We start from the raw sequence: 14,349 nt of genomic DNA, 5'->3' as shown, positions 1-14,349 counted from the left end.
GGCTTTCATTATTTACCAGAAGGGCTCATGTAGCCTGAAAAGTTCGGATTTATACCAAAAAAAACAGAAATATACTTTTAAAATTTTATATGGATTGAGGGTGGGTGAGAATATATATCACAAATTACCAAGAAATTTGAAAATTTGCATTTTGAAAAACTCATCTCGAAAAAGAACAAAAGAATTTCCAAATACATCATAATTTTTCAGGAAAAAAAAATAAGAATGAGCAGCCTTTTGATATTAAAAGTTACCAAAGAAAAAAACACAACACTTTGGCCCAGACCTCATTTCTAGATTAGACCACTTGATTTTCATACAATTTAGTTCAGGACCTTCCCCTGAGCCTTCTCCACAGAGAAACAAGAGAGTACTCATTTGTGGCCATGGATTGTTTCAAGAACTGAACCATACTGAAAATCCTTTTTTTTTTTTTTTCCATTCTGCAAAAAGGTAGAAAAATAAATCTTTCCCAAGGCAGAGTAGGGATATATTTTGAAAAACAAAAGGAATGACACTTTCACTGAAGAGAAGCAGCAGCCATGTTGATAGTAAAAGCTAAAGATCGTAATAAAACATGGATTTTTAGCCATGCAAGGGGATGTCCAGATGAGTGGGGTCACCGATGCTGAACCCCCAGACCTTTCTGAAGAGCACAACAGGACAGGATCGTATGCGTGTGACATCCAAATGAGGCAACAAGAAGTAAACCTATCTTTTCCCATTATTGTGGGAAAAGGAAATTTGGACACCCTGGCCAGCTATGGTTCACTTAAATAATGTATTAGGTGACCTAAATGATATTAACTAAGGTGGCTAAAATTAAGTCAGATGCAAAACAAACGCAGATAGCTCTATCCATTGTTAAATAACGAGTGCGCTTCCTGGTCACAGAGACATACTGTGCCTTCTGGCATGCATGCATGTGTTAATATGTCTCTTTGGCTCTGTATATTTAGGAAAGTCTTAGTAATGGAAAAACAAGGGTGTTGTAGGTGAAGGCTGAAGTCCTTTGGCAGAGCAGCGTGTGCAAGAGCTTGACCAGAGCCTCTTGGATTGTACTTCGGCCGAGCCTGTGATAGCAGTCTGTCAACTCCATGAGCATTAACACTCATTCACAAAGATTCAGAAAGTCAATGAGAGCATTACCATATCCTGCAGTAAATAACGCCGTCTTCCCATGTACTGACTGAGATATAAATTCCATATGGTTTGGCTATACCAGAAGGGGTCTTGCCCAGATCATCTTAACATATGAAATCTCTGATGCTTTCATAATCAGTTAACTCAAGGGGTCATCTAGCTGATGCCAGGAAGGTCCTGTCTTTCTTTTAATAGTTGAGAAAGTATGATGAATTTTTATAATTTAAATATGTAATGTAAATAGTAAACAATAAAAAATCGAGGTGTCATAACTCATATAAACCAAGATAATCCAGAGAATTATACCCCTTGAAAACAAGTATTGACTTCTGAGTCTATCACAACCAACAAGGAGTCTGCTACTTCTCAAGACACTCTTTCTCATGTAGTTTCAAACACACTGTCAAAACTGTGTACAGCTTCTAGTTCCCAGGCCTTCTACTTACATACCAATCACTCAATTCATTTTTTAATTTCCATTGTTTGGAGTCCTATCCCAAAATTTTTAAACCAAAAAACCCAACAAAATCTAAAATATTGACTTAAACCTACTTAAGTTTACAGAGGTAGAGCCTGGTAAGAATGATGTATGTGTTTAATAATATGTTCCCTGGCTAATAAAATACTAGATTATTTTTGGACTACAGAATTTAAATGGAAGGAAGTTTAACCATTAGGAACCTGTTTACTATTATCAAGAGAATAGCCAGTTGGCAGGTCAATAGCTATCAGCAGAAATAAAGAACCACAGCAGCCACCTGTGCTTAAGGCTTGTCCCTGTTAGGAAAAAAAATAAATGAAAGGGCAAAAACTGAGAAGCAAAGCTAGAGCATGCTGGAGTATTTTTCAGCCTAAAGTTAAAAAATAGAGGACATTGCTCTGGGACTACTGATTTCAGAATATATTGCAAACAATAGCCAGCTCTTTCAGTCTGTTTAAGATAAAATGGGCAGCAAGTATCTGCATCAATTTTTTTCTGTAGATATGAATCTGAAGTATGTTGAAATATCTCAGACAGGCTCTTTGTGGCATGAAGATTAGCCGTGAAAGAAAGTGTGTACACAGGGATGTTTCTCCTTCCTGCATGAATAGTCCCACCACTGAGCCAGTTGGAGATTGGCCATTTAAAGTTGAAAAGGCCAGCAGACACCTGTGTCAAGTGCATCCTTCCTTTACCAGGTGGAAACAACTGGAGCCTTGAGAAAGTTCTCACTTATTGTCATATGAATGGGTCGGAGAGGATCACGCCTGCACTGTGCATCTCACAAACCAACGCACACCGGGTAGAATCATGTTCCCAGTAGTGTCAGTGGGACTTCTGTTGTGGAACTTGAGATATCTATTGCCAGCAGTGAACATTTTCAGAGGCAATGAAATCTTGCTCCTGCAGGATCTAAGGCATACATCAATCCTGATATTAAGTACAGAGGAGAGAGTTTTTTCCCTCTGATTTCTTTTTTTTCTACATGAAGACTATTTTTCTCACTTTTATCAGTCAGTTATGGTTAATATGTTCTTCTGTCCTATAAACTTCTTTGTATACATACATATGTATATACTATATTGACATTTACATATCATTAAAAATGAATTAGCATCATGTGGTAATTTAGATATTCTATAATAAAAGCATAGAGAACAGCTGTATTAGTAAATGACAACATTTTAAAGGTTAGTACTCTACATAATATGTAAAATGATCCTTATTAAAGATACAGAAACATTATAGTCCCAATATCATCTAAATATTGAAAGACTGGATGTTTAGGTGATGGATAAACCTACAAAGGATGTAATTTTTTTTCTTTTATTTCTTGCCAGTGAAACACCAAGACACTTGAATTCAGTTCAAGTTTGGGTAGTCCAAATATACTTCATTTTTCAGAAGGAAATAAATTTTCATTTATTAAAAATGGGCCTAAAAAAGCAGAGGAGAGGCTTAAAATTCCCAGAGAAATAATTTCAATTGATCCAGTCAAAAATAAGGCTGGTATTTTTTTCAGAACATTTCCTGTAATCACAAATTTTCTATGATTTGACACGGGGGAAATTTTGGAAACCTTTTGCTACTTGGCTTCCATTTTAAGGGCTCTGCATGTCGTACAGATGCAGTAGCAGCACCTGCAGAAGAACACTCTTGTGCTCCTGACCACCTCCTGGTGGTTCCGTAAGGTTTGTTGAAGTCAGACGGCACTTGGCCAGTTTTATATGTTATTCCATTTACAAGTTCACAGTGGCTTAACAGCTGTTACAGATATTAATGGCTAATCAATTACTATTGATGCAATTATTCTTCTCATCCACAAGTAGTCTTAAATAAATGGGCAAATATTAACTGAGGCTCCAGTTGATAAGGTTTTCTTCCCCATGCTTGTTAATATAGGCCTCCCTTCAGAACTTTGATAAGATATTTACCGTCTAAGAAAAAAAAAAACAAACAAACAATTAAAGAGAATGATTGCTCCTACAGGCAACCTTTATTTCATTATCACAGGACCTTAACCTGGACTTCTCTAATGTTACATAATGTTTTGGTACCCTGCCCCCTGTTTGTACAGCTGAAGGATGACTGGTAGTGAGAGCACAGACTTGCTCTGACAGTTCAGAGCTAAAACACCCCTCAAAAAGCCCCTCCGCATGCCCTGCGACCGAAGGCAACACTTCTGCAATGGTCCAAGTTAAGAGGGAAGGCAAAGGTGATGTTGCCTGCAGCTTACTACTTGCCAAGACCCTACTGCCAAGCGGTCAGCAAAGGTTGAGACCACTGCTCTACAGCTCGTGCCGTGTGTTTCCATGAGCAAACAAGCACAAGGTGAGGCACAAAATCTTAATATTGGGACCCCATTTACCAACACAGAAATGACTGCAATGGACTCAACAAACTTTCAGAAAGACAAGCTCACAGGAGTTTGACGGGATAATAAGGCTACAGGTCTAATTAGACAGAGGTTGACTGCAGCACAACCATCATAGACCAAGAAGCTTTTTCAGCACACGCAATACATACTTTTTTTCAGTGAAAGCAAATTGTTAACTTCTAGTTCTGTGTTGGCTTGCTAAACAGCATCAATTTCTTTTCGACTTCACTAGTTCCCAGAATCAAGCTACCAATTATATAAACAGTTCAACTGCTAGAAAAATTACCGTTTTTACAACATATAAGGAACTTCACTACAAATATTTGAAAGAAAAACCTCCAGCTCTCAGGGTGTCTTGTTTTAATGTGCTATTTCTTTGAAATTCTGAAAATAGTTGTGCACTGATTTGTAAAAAATAAATCTCAATATATGCAGTTCTTGGTCTCATCTGAGGTAATACGAGGGTTGTGGAGGGAGACACCACTATATTTTGCTTCCTTTTCTTGTATGTTCTAAATTCTGTAAGTCAGATAATTGATCTGTAAGAAAGAACAAGCCAGGATGGGTAGTAAACTATCCAGGGCAAACTCCCTGTCACTTGAGTTTTTAAATCAAGGGTGACTGTATTTCCAAACTATGTGTTCAAGCTCAATGCAGCAATCACTAAGTAAAATCCTCTGGCTTACAGGAGTCAGCCAAGATGATTATAATGGTTCCTGCTCGCCTTAAAAATCAGAAGCATAGGTGAAATAGAAACTATGTTTGAAATTCATCCGCATGCAAAGCCCTGTGATACAACTTTGAATAGATTTTCAGCCAAACTGCTTAGAAAGTCTTAGGCCACCGTGCATCCAGTGCGATTTTTAGGGAAAACCCCCTGAACTACACATGGAGAAGAACAGCTATGTCAAGCCTTATTAAGGTTTTGTTTTGCATACCATTAGAGGAAATAAAAAAGCATTGCCTTCTGCCCCAGGGTTGCCGCTGGAAGAGAAAGACCAGCTGGGACCTCTTGTGGAATGTAAAGGAAGCTTAACATTTAACTGCTTTTGCTCTTGTTGGTATTTGTTGGAGAAGCACTTAAAATGTCCATCTCCAAGAAGAAAAAAGCCTCTAAGGAAGCTCTTCTGACCTATCAGCAAGTTTCACAAGGGCTGGAGTCAGTGGTGGCTTTCCTATGTACCCTCCAGGGTCACCGAACAGCCAGTCTCTAACGAGTAACACCAAGCCACCAGCGTAGGAGGGTGTGCACCTCGCAGCGTGGTACGTGAGAACCTCGGGTCTGTGAACCCAGGATCTTCTCAATTTCGATAATGTCTATTGCAGAATAAAATTTATCATGGGAAACGCTGACTCCACAACTCACTCACATAAATCATCTCTTGAAGGGCAAAACACGTGAAATTGCATTGAGATTTGGAGCAGTTTGGGAAGCGTGTGATTTTAGCATACTGCATTTGGCCAAGGTTTATTACTGCCTCCTGAAATGGGCAGGTGCCCACTGCTCTCCCGCACGATCACACAACCCAGGTCAGTGGGCAGAAACTGGCCGCAAATACATACACACAAACTGTACATTGGTATTAGTAAACACACAGGTTTCGCTATAAAGGGATTATATGACTCTTCCCTAGCGTCTGGAATGTACATTGTGTTACCAAACAAAGGAAATTATGCAAAGATAGCCCCAGAGGCAGAATAACCATGATCCGCTCCTACTTGTGAATACTGGGCAAACACTTACTAGCCACAATTAATTACCTGCCTCTGCTCGTTTTGTTAAATGATCAAAGTAATATATCCACTGGTTGCACATGAATGTGACCATTTGTACAAAATTACATTTATACAGTAGCGGTGCAGCGCCAGATCCTGCAGTATTTCTCATTATTCACATGCAAGTTGCCTTATTGAGGGAATTGTTTCTAATTACTTAGCATCAGGACCGCAGGATGCAGCCGGACTTCTGCAATATTAAGGTGATAAGGATATATAGCAGAGCTAGGGTAGAATCAATTGTTCTTAAATTTCTTCTCTTTCTCATCGGCCCACCTGACACACATGAAATATTTGTGAAATCAATTTCAGAATGACCAGACGAGGTACTGGAAGTACCACAGTCAGTTCATCAGTTGGCTCTTCCAGGAACACTTTGGGAATTAGGATGGAAGCATATTATTTCCTTTCCCACAGGATAACTGCAGTGAATACAATAACCCTTGTTCTAAGAGATACTGCCGTTCACGCTGCCTCACACACTCTATCGAATGAATATCATTTGCCCCCTTTCAGCAACAGCTGTGCAAAGAACCATTCTATAAGCTTAAACTTTCTTTCCTCATTTCTTCAGCATTGTGCAGTATTTTGTATCAACACTGAATCACACTGAGGTCCTTCAAAATCAGTTTTCCTGGCTCCATTACTCGTACACAGTTTTATCTGCCCCTGCAAAGCACAAGTGGTCAGTTCACCTCTTGAACGATGCAACCAGAACTGGGGATCTCGTTCCTGAGTTTGGTTATCTAAAATGAGAACTGTATTATCAACCCATCTGGAGCAGAAAACACAGACCAACAAGGACACTAACAGGGCTTGGGTCTCAGACCACTGAAGTCCTTAGGCAGTTTTCTCCTGCCCACAGCAGTTTTTGGAGGCAGACTACTAAACTTCAATCCAGGGCAATTCAGTCCACGTTTGCTCACAATAAAGCAGAAGTTTCACAGGCCTTAGCAAATCCAGCCCATGGTTTCGCTCTCCTATGCTCTCCTGGCACAGACGAAGGAAAATTTTGCAATAAAGGTATGGCATTATGTTCGCTAAGAATTCTGATAAAAGTGCATACAAAGGAGCTCTATTTAGTATCAGTGCAGACCCTTTAAAACACATACATGAATATTTATGCAGTTTCCCTTTCTTTCAGAAATTGTTTGTTGTGCTATTTGATCATAGTACTTCTCCAGCTCCTAATATTTTTGGATAATGTTCTTGCCTTCATTTGTAATCACTCTTTATTCGGTGTGGAAGATGGATTTTTCCAATTTTGTGCTATTATATACCTTAGCATGGAAAGGATTAGATGGGTTTTTCTTTTTCCTTTTAGTCCTTATTTAACTGCTTGTGAGCTTCAGGGATTTATATCTCAGTAGGTCTAATTCCAGGATTATAGGTATCTAGATATCCAGTAAATCATTTAGCAGCATATAGGTTTAAGGCAACTCCAAATAACCCCTTCAGTTAGCTCTCCAGCTAAAATCTGAAGTTAGCTAGAAGCACTAGATTTGGGTAAGAGTTGTAAAGTAATGCAGAATCACTAATTTAGAGTCTGATTCTACTTGGTTCAAAGGCACTAATAAAATTTATACCCACTTCAGTGGGAACATGGCAAGGCCTTCAAATCCTCTTGCTTTAGACGCTTTCCTTCTCCATAGCCAAATCTAATCAGTCTCCTCTCCTCCTCCGATGTAAGGTTCTGCTCTCATTCCCATAACTGCTGCTTTTTTATTTAGATAAACATTGTCAGGTTGAGTTGACCCAAAATGTAGATTTATTAAAAATGAAATAAAATGAGCAAGAGAAAGCTTTCTGTATTTGTATTTCTAAACTCCAGTGAAAGCAGCTTCTCGGTTTGGACTTCAATTTTCCTTGGCATCATCTACAGCCTGAACATTACAGTACTGTGCTCATACATGAAAACAAACAGGGGACAGACAAAAGTGAAATTGAGTTATAGGTTTTCCTTGTTTGGGCTTAGTGAAAAGTAAGCATGTGGTATTAAGGATCAAAAGCAAATCTTGTTTCTTGGGATCTATCATTCAGAATAATCAAAAGCAATACTAATAGCAAACATAAGGAAACCAGTGCTTTTAACTGTGCCTTTTAGTTTGCTCATGCCCCTTTAAACACGGCATAGCAAGTGAGAAAGGCTTTGCCCTGGCAGAGCAGTTAGTACAACCACAGATCTGTGCCAGCTCTCGCCAGGCATGTCCGAGGGTTTGTCACGCTGTGTTTTAGGTAAGGCATTGTTCCACTGGTGGTAACACCAGGAACGCTGGAGAGGCACAGGTGTTTCAAGGTCAGGTCGCTGGTTTGGTTTGAGATGCATGAGGGTGTTAAATCCACCATTTCCTATATTCCTAGCACTGACTGATTCTCTCCAACCTGTGCGAGAAGGTGTTTTTGTACCCGACTGTTTTCTTGCAGTAGAGACTATTATGGAGCAAGAGAGTGCTCCACAAGTGACACAAACCACAGCATGGAGGCCACTTGCCACAGACAGAGGGAAAACCTGGTTGCTCTAACAGGGCCTGAAGGAAACCAGGACTGTATCTGGGGTGTGGTAAGGTGGTAAAACTGAGCATCCCTCCCACCCTTAAGGGTAAGTGCTTGTTTAAACTCTCTTTATATTGGGTGTGTCAGAGGTGTGGGCCTAGAGGATCTGCCACAGCCAGAATTAACATGTGTTCTTCTTCTGTAGAACAGATATAAAAAGGCCTTTCCAGACAGAGGCTTTCTGCCTGTGTGAGTGTCAACACAGAGTTCATCTCAGGCAAGTTCTGTGGTGAACAGAAAGGTAAGGTTAGGTGAGGAGCCCTTCCCATCAAACCAAACTTGAAGGAAGGCCAGGACTGCAGGGCTGGATTAGGACTGGGCACATCCCAGCACACAGGGTGGTGAGTAACATCCACCACCTCAAGAAGGCATTGAGTCTCAGAAACGCACCTTGCATTTGCAGTTCCCTTCCTCATACGGGATGGGAAGGTGGGATTACAGTTTGTTGGTTTTCTATGCACTACCCCCACCCTATGCACTGGCTCAGGCAATTAGGCCAGGGAATAAGACGAGCAATCACGGTTCTCTTTGCCTTCATGTCCACCCTGCAAAAAGTTGGCAACCAAGCAGGTAGACTTGTTTACTTCTGCATGCCCGGATCCACGGTCCAGCCAGCCAACAAAGGGGACCATGGAGTGTTCAGTTTGTTTATCACCTGCACAAGAGAAACAAAGTCACCATGCAGCCTTCCTTTACTGACCACTCTCTGCTCCGCAAACCATTCCCTACCTATGGCCACAGCATGTCCAGCTCGATCCTTTTAAATGGGCTTGAGAAAGCTGATTTATGAATGAATGAACAGTGAATATGGAGAAATAACATATTCCATTGGTTCCATGTCATCCCAGTCCATCATTCATAAAATTTCATGTGTAGCTAGACCCTGTCAACAGATCTGCCTCAAAGAGCATGCAGGATCAGCAGTCTGTAGCTTCAGAAACAGACAACATCTAAATCCACCACCATTTCAGTAACATCTCTGCCTGAATATGATAGATAAGGATTTCAGGAAGGCATGCCAAAGATAAAAGGAAAGCTACCCCTTGCTCTTGTTTAATTTCCCTTCCAATTTCCTAAAAGGCCTGTTGCAGGAATGACTGTCACCAGAAAGATACAGGGCCCAATTTACAGCCATTGCACAGAACTGCAATAAGCAGTTGCAGTCTATAATTTTCAAGTAACACCACATTTATGAAAACTGCAACAATTCCTTTTGCCGTGATTTGTGGACTCTGATGGCAGAAGAGCCAACCTCTCCCTCATTCAGCTGAGACCAAGAAGAGAGAAAGATGAAGAGAAACAAACTGGCTGCTGCCTCAGCATGTAGACTGCAAAATAAATAAAAAATAGTCTTAAAAAGTGTTAATAAAATATCCGCTAAGAGTAGCAGGGGAGATTAGAGCTGACAAGTTGGCCATAGGGCCTTCTTCGGGCTCTTCCAGTTAGAACTGAGACAAGATGACAAGTTGAGAAATTGAACTATGTTGACATGGCCTGCATTTTCATAAATTTCCTGCTCCTTTTTTATATTAAAAAAAACCCAAAAAACTGCAAAATAAAAAGGATGGAATTCAAACAAAGGCCTGTAATACTGTGCAGTTCTCCTAAGCATCCTGTACCAGGCTTTGGAACAAATGCAGGAGTAACTGAAAGACCCATAACAGACAATGCATTATATTTACGGAGTAATCACCTCTAATTTTTTTCATCAAGGATTCTATTTGAGTGGATTTTCAGCATGAGTTGGATGAAGTCCCAGATCATCCTGCAAATTTTAGGGAGCGCAGTTACTACTACAAGAGCAAACCAGAAAATATAGTGGTTAGAGCTTATTATCTTTTGGGTTTTTTTTCAAACTCCTATCAAAATCAGCAGAAAAGCTTTCATTAGGTCTAACCCCTTTCTGAAAAACAGCTAAACTCCTTCTGAACTGGGATTAAAATTGTGGCATTTGGGAAACATTCATGAAAAAAAACAGGGATGCTTTTATAAACAGCTGAAACAGCAAGCTTTTACTCCCCTTACACCTCTGAAGAGTCAAATCGAGAGTTTCACATTTCCACCATTTCACTCACTCTGTACTTCAGGCAACTTTAATGTTTCAAATCTGAAGCGTCTCCTCTTTTTCTGCAAAAAAGCAACTCCATTATCAAATAAATGATAAATATGCCTCTAGTTTTGCTGTCTGGGAGTTTCTTTCCCAATCCAACATTTGGGAGCTGGGAGTTTTTCTCTAAATTGCTCAGACTAAGTAAAGGCAACATGAGAGATTTTCCAATGACATCATTTTATTTTTATCATCATCATCATCATCATTATTATTATTGTCATGATCTTTCTGGCATTTTAGTTATTACCTAACCGAGATGTATAGTGCTGCACAGCACGTAGTCTGCTTGCACATTTCAAATGAGTGTAGCCATGCAGAGATTAGAGGTCCAACAAAGAGTTTATCATAAGTGCATCTAGTATTGTTTCTAATCAGTGAACTGCACAACATCAGTACAATTGAGCTGAAGGCTGGCAGGTTACAGAAGTATTCCTCACGCGGTGAGCTCAGTAACAAGGATGTTTCAAGAGAACGGGTTTTTATTAGCTTCAGTCATACTTCCAGTTGCATGGCTGTTTTGATGTTCACTCCGCCTTCTCTGAGGGGGCAGTATAACATGTAAATCTTAATCCCTTCTGAGCACAGAGGGCTTGAAAGGCAATAGAATAAATCTGTCTTCACCATATTAGACATAGATGGAAAGCAAGGAAGACACTCAACAGAGACTTTACACCCCTGTAATGAGCTCTGCAATCCTAAACCTCAGCAGAAGAACTTAAGTCATTGGTGCTTCTGGGGAAAGCACGCCTGAAAGGGATGAAATTTTGGCAAGGAGCTTCTCGCAGACCTTTCTCTTAAGGTTGTGTCAGAAAGTGCACTCATCTGTGGTTGAGCTGGCCTCTGAGAATCCTCTGGGCTTTTGAGACATCATAAGAGAGCTAGACTTCTTGTCAGCTAGGCTCCTACCTTAAGTTTCAAGGCCCAGGTAAGCTCTGATCACAGTTTATTCACTAGCACTTTAGGCCAGTTTCTGCTTAATGAAGTCTAGAGAGGTGGTAAATGATTATCCCAAGTCTGCCACTTACATACAGTGCACACCATCCCTGTGCTAGAACATCACAGAAAGAGGCAGACCAGCAACAAGCTTTGCAGCACAGCAAGGCCAAGGGACCAGGCAGAACAGGACAGTAAGAGCTCTTTTGCTCACTGGCTTCAGTCATTTTCTTACCCAAAGAACCAAGGCTTCCTCAGACTATCAGGTGGAACTCTTAATAAAAGAAGTTATGTAAGGGAAGAAAGTTTGATTCACCAAGCCGCCACACTGGCAACACATTTACACAACTTCTCCACCCAAAATCAAGAGATTTAACCTGTAGGGATAATTGCACCCCTTTGGCAAGGGTGGTAGAGAACACTTAAAAAGGCAATCAAAGCCGAGAAAAAGGGAAAGCGACATCATTTTGGATAATTGGAGAAAAGAGATAATACATATTCCTGTGTCACAGGGAAGATTGGCCAATGCAATATGCATTTATTCTTATCTCAGAATTGTATTTATCGAAGTAAACCGTGCTTAAGTTAAAAGGAAGCACATAAATCTTCTCTTATTGTCATCTTGCAACTCACAGCAGCTGCTAATTATATTATAGATCTTCCAAAAGTATGTATCGTAATTACCAGTTTCAGCCACATTATTAGACTTGCAAATACAATTTGCTCTTTACAAGCCTGCCAGGAGCAAAGGGCCAGACCAAAAAGGGGGTAAACCAGCACACACTCAAGAAATCAAGTGTGAAACCCTAATGGTACCGAACCTACTCTGATTTGCACAGGATGAAGACACCACCTGTAAGACACACAGGTTTCCTTGCTGAATTTCATTTTGGTGTGCTCACCCAAGTTAAGAGTTACAACAGGCTTCCTGCATGGCCAACTCGTAGCATTTATTAAGGTCTGACTTGGGCTCAGACTCAATGTATCAGAATCAATGACAGCTCTCTTCAGATCTTAAAATCTTTCAGAAATAAAAATTGATGCTATTGTCTTTAAAGTATGAGTAAGTTGGAGGCCTCTGGAGTCCCTGAGAAGCCTTTGACACTGCATCCATATGTGGATGAATGCAAGCACCACTTTTTGACACTTAAATAAATATGAGAAAAGGAAATTTAGTTAAATAACCAGGGTCTGGTTATACTACCCACTTCTTCCATATACTGTAGCTGAAGATAAAAAGCACAACTAGGCATACATCTTATTATTTAGATATGCATACATACATGAGAAGAACCACTTGCATTACTAATTTGTTCTATTTGTCTGGGTTTCATATCAACCAAGCACTGGCTGGAATTCTTAAATCAACAGGAATTACATGGGCAAAGGACTGAAAGGTTGGCATGCAAGGTAGAGTTTTCAAAAGCATTATGTGACTTATGAGCTGAACTTCCAATATAAAAAGTTGGGGTCTTTTATAAAGTACTCAAGTCCAACATTTTCTTTCATAGAAAATACAGAAGTACTAATATATATCTATTCAGAATTAAACTTTTTTCCACATTACAAACCCCTATGAAATAATTATTCAAATCTCTGTTTCATCAAAAGGGTGGTAGAAATGTAACAGTGACTAAAATATAGACAAATGGTTAATATTTTCTGTTAAGCCAGTTGGGGCATTTAAATATCATGATCTCTTCCCACCTCAAGCATAGCTTATTCTGTGAAGCCACAATAATAAGATGCAACTATGTGCTTTCTTTGTGAATTATAAATTGCAAAACATATTGATACCTTTACTGGAAAGGTTTAAAGTGAGAGCAAAGCCATATTATTAATGAGAATAAGCCATACAGTCATTTAAACAAAGACATCTTCATATTGCTTTGTGGCTCCAATGTCTACTTTTGCAAAGTACTGAGTTTCCTCCATTTCCATTGAGACTAAGAGCTGAAATAAAAGTGGAAAACACTCTTCTGTGCCCAGCTGGATTGGGCAATGTTTGATGTGTAACATCCTCCTTGGGAAAAGAATCTAAAGAAGAGTTTCAAGATTAATATCCAATTTCCAGGCTTTTACACTACTCGGCAATCACTCAAATCTAACAGTGAACTGAAGGAAAGATTAAAAAGCCAAAGGCTACAAACCTGTTCAAACTAGTATAGTGGGTTCAAAGGTTCCTCTAAGATCTTCAGCTATAGTTCCAGATATCACTGAAGTAAAAAATCTAGGCAGCCCCACAGATAAGCTCCTATTTACTCTAGATGAATCGAAGAACTATAACGAGTCACACTTTGGACCTTGTTCTTGGCCATAATTAATACCTGATTATTTTGGTTACTCACCGAAAAGTGACTTCAGTATAACCTCTCAGAAGTGTTTAGGAGCAAAATGAGCTGGGAAAAAAAAAAAAAAAAAAAAAAGAGTTGCTGCTGCTGCTAATGGGGAGGATGGTGGGAAAATACTTAAGCCTCCTTGCCAAAGTGAAAGTGCATTGAAGTGCCTGCAGTCATTGATATTCCTGTTCTTGCTGAAAACTTAGTGGGAATCCCACTGACTTTGGAGACTGCAGGAGAGAGTGCTCGCAAACAGAAGCATGTGTGTGACAGAAAGCAGAGAGAAGAAAGAAGTGATAACGCAGAGTACTCACCTGTGCTTGGCATCTACAATCCCCTGGTTGTTACACTGTCTTGACATAGGACTGGTTTTAGTTCAGTTACTGGATGTCATCCAAATCTTTATGTTCTGACTTTCAGCAAGAGGAATGCCAGTAGGAATCCTTCCTCTCTTTCCGGCCATCTTACATGAAAAAAATATGGTACATTTTGAGGAAGGCAAACCATTCTCCCTTAGATAAAGCACAGTAGAAGCTCATTTTACCATTCTAAAACTTCAGACACTGAGCCTAATGAAGGTAGAAGAATATAATCTCTGTTTATTATGCTCCAGTAGCACACAGTTACTTACATGACT

The 14,349-nt window shown here is 39.8% G+C and overlaps 1 long non-coding RNA gene across 1 annotated transcript in view; it reads right to left on the bottom strand.

Moving 5' to 3' along the window:
- Positions 1-14,212, bottom strand: part of LOC113484486 — a 33,074-nt gene extending 18,862 nt beyond the window's left edge. Inside the window, exon 1 of the long non-coding RNA XR_003399238.1 lies at positions 14,027-14,212. This is a non-coding gene — a long non-coding RNA (uncharacterized LOC113484486). The remainder of the gene's footprint in view (positions 1-14,026) is intronic.
- Positions 14,213-14,349: the final 137 nt, after the last annotated feature.

Source organism: Athene cunicularia (assembly GCF_003259725.1).
Source record: "Athene cunicularia isolate RWA chromosome 11 unlocalized genomic scaffold, athCun1 chr11_part1, whole genome shotgun sequence".
Taxonomy (NCBI): Eukaryota; Metazoa; Chordata; class Aves; order Strigiformes; family Strigidae; genus Athene; species Athene cunicularia.
The sequence above is the reverse complement of the archived record's forward strand: the minus strand, read 5'-3'. Positions and strand labels throughout refer to the sequence as shown.